Here is a 2,500-nt window from a genome sequence, read left to right as displayed (position 1 = left end):
ACTTACATTTTGTCGGTGGATAACATGAAGTGGAGCCTCAGCCGTCTGTCCCCACAAACACAAAATATGATATTCATCTAAAAATGACACGACCAATTTTCTTGCATTGCTCGGTATTGTGAATGACGTCTAATTAATTATCTTGGTTAGCATCCAACTAGCTTAGCTCCTTGACAGCTCCCTCCAGTGTGTATGTTTGTGGTCTCTTAGCAACGGAAGCCATGTGTCCGAGAAAAGTAGCAACAGACAGAATTTCGGAAGTAGATTCTTGCCGAATGTAGCCGCTCTAGTTCTAACATGTTTTAGTTCTATTCTACAACAACAGGTAGCCTATGCTTGTGTTAACCAGGTCATAGGCCTACCTATTAATCTAAACTAACAGGTTATTTGGAAACATCAGAAGATGACAATATTCCAGGTGGCAATATTCCAGAGCATCCTTAAAGCACTGTATAACATTCTACCTGTTTCTTTCCAGAACTCAACTCAATGCTACCCATTCACAAATGTTACCTTTTTCACACATAGGGCCTAGGCCTAGTGTTACAGATTATCTCACCTGACAGTCACACTGACCACATAGTAAGAAAAATCTCAGCAACGCCTGTAACATCTCAGAAAACTGAGAAAGTTTGGCATACGACCCAAGATACAAGATTTTTTTATTTTTTTTATTTTTTTTTACAGAGGCACTACTGAGAGCATCTTGACTGAAACCATAAACACATGGTATGGAAACTGCTCTTGTAGAGTTACTTACTTGGGCACAATCCCTTTGGTGCTGAACAAAAAACAAATCTGTGGAAAAAAGTTCAGACTCCTTTGTTTTTCTTTTTATTCATTCACTGGCAATGATGACATTTCGACCTTTCGGTCTTCCTCAGATTCACTCAGAAAGAAACTGCTCTCATCACAACAGAAAGGCACTTCAGAGAGTGGTGCGCAGTGCGCACAGCACAGAACATTTGTGATTGTGACCTACCCTCCATACATGGGTTTTAAATGTTGTTTATAACCTGACTGCGCGAACCTAGGTGCGCACAACTCAACCTCTGATTGTTGGAAACCACTGTCGGTCAAAAAAATAGCTCACGTGGTTGGCTGCAAGTGTCTTGCCCCTCCTCATAACATCGTGTTGATAAACACTGAGAACCCATGTATACTGGAGTGGAAAGATGCATTAGGAAGTAGCCTGATAAACCAGCCTCCAGCGGGTGGCGCTGGTTTACTAGGAAGGCCAAAAAAATCTTTGCGTAGTAGGGCATATTCAGACCAGGAAAGTTCATCTTTCACTTGCTTTGATCCGGAACAAACAAGGCCTTTAAACAAGCCCTTTAAATAAAGTTAACACTACTTTTGAGTTGGACCAAATGTTATCTGACATGGAGTTGATTTCAACTCTCTTAGAGTAATATCACATACCATAGGCAACAAAGGCTTGTATTGCAAGACATTGCAAAATGAACTCAAAACTTTAAGTAGGCATGACAACAAAACATTGGCATATAGGAGACACTATCTTTGACAAAATACACAGACTGAGTCATAGGTCTAATCCAGCAATAATCTTTATTTTACTATAGACATCATCTCAATAAAGCATTACACTTTTGCTACCATTTGAAATGATTCTCTGTATTTACAATGTTGTTTTCTACACAAACATGTGGAGGTGAGCATCTCCTGAAAAAGACAATAGTGGTATGTTCACCTTTTGTGAAAAGAAAAGAAAAGAAAAAGACGAAAATAAATTCCAGTCTACAAATCTCACTCTCTACCATCATTGAAAGACCTCTGTGTTACTTAGGTACGAAAAAGAGAGGACCTCTAAAGTCAAAGTGTGTGTGTGTGTGTGTGTGTGTGTGTGTGTGTGTGTGTGTGTGTGTGTGTGTGTGTGTGTGTGTGTGTGTGTGTGTGTGTGTTAAAACAACACAAAATAAGTGTTTTCTTCAGCAAAAGCACATTTACAGATTAGGATGCAAACAGCATCCATATGAGCAAAAGCCCAAATGTCATCAGGGGCCAAAACAAGTAGGCCTACTGTATATTCAGGACAGAAAGAAAAATCCTTCAAATTAATCACAGTGAGAAAACATAGTTCATCCTCTATAACACTGAGCCATATAATTGAATGGCACACAGAATCAGAATACCACGTACCAAAATATGCTTGTTTGTTTGTTTGTGTGTGTTTTTTTCCAGTTTGGTACATTTTGGTACAAATATCAAAGTCGAGACAAAAACTACAGAAACATTACTCAACGTGTACAGGTATACACAGAATATGATTACACCATAATACACTCCTACTTCAATAAATACTGCTCTTTTTGATACTTTTAATATCAAATACTCCCTCCTATACTCCTCCTAAGAACTTGGCAATTATAATATAATATCTTTTCATTTGACACATAGTATACAATTTATTCATTGTGCTCATGAATGTAGTCCGTCTTTTCCCCCATTTCCTCCATTAAGACTTCGGTCAGAAACTGAC

The 2,500-nt window shown here is 38.5% G+C and overlaps 1 protein-coding gene across 1 annotated transcript in view; it reads right to left on the bottom strand.

Annotated features, from left to right (window-relative positions):
• Positions 1-153, bottom strand: part of dnah6 (dynein, axonemal, heavy chain 6) — a 105,110-nt gene extending 104,957 nt beyond the window's left edge. The window contains exon 1 of the mRNA XM_063217233.1: positions 7-153. The gene's annotated coding sequence lies outside the window, so the exon portion shown is untranslated. The remainder of the gene's footprint in view (positions 1-6) is intronic.
• Positions 154-2,500: the final 2,347 nt, after the last annotated feature.

Source organism: Engraulis encrasicolus, chromosome 15 (assembly GCF_034702125.1).
Source record: "Engraulis encrasicolus isolate BLACKSEA-1 chromosome 15, IST_EnEncr_1.0, whole genome shotgun sequence".
In the NCBI taxonomy this organism is placed as follows: domain Eukaryota; kingdom Metazoa; phylum Chordata; class Actinopteri; order Clupeiformes; family Engraulidae; genus Engraulis; species Engraulis encrasicolus.
Note: the sequence above shows the minus strand (reverse complement) of the source record. Positions and strands in the feature narration are given on the sequence as shown.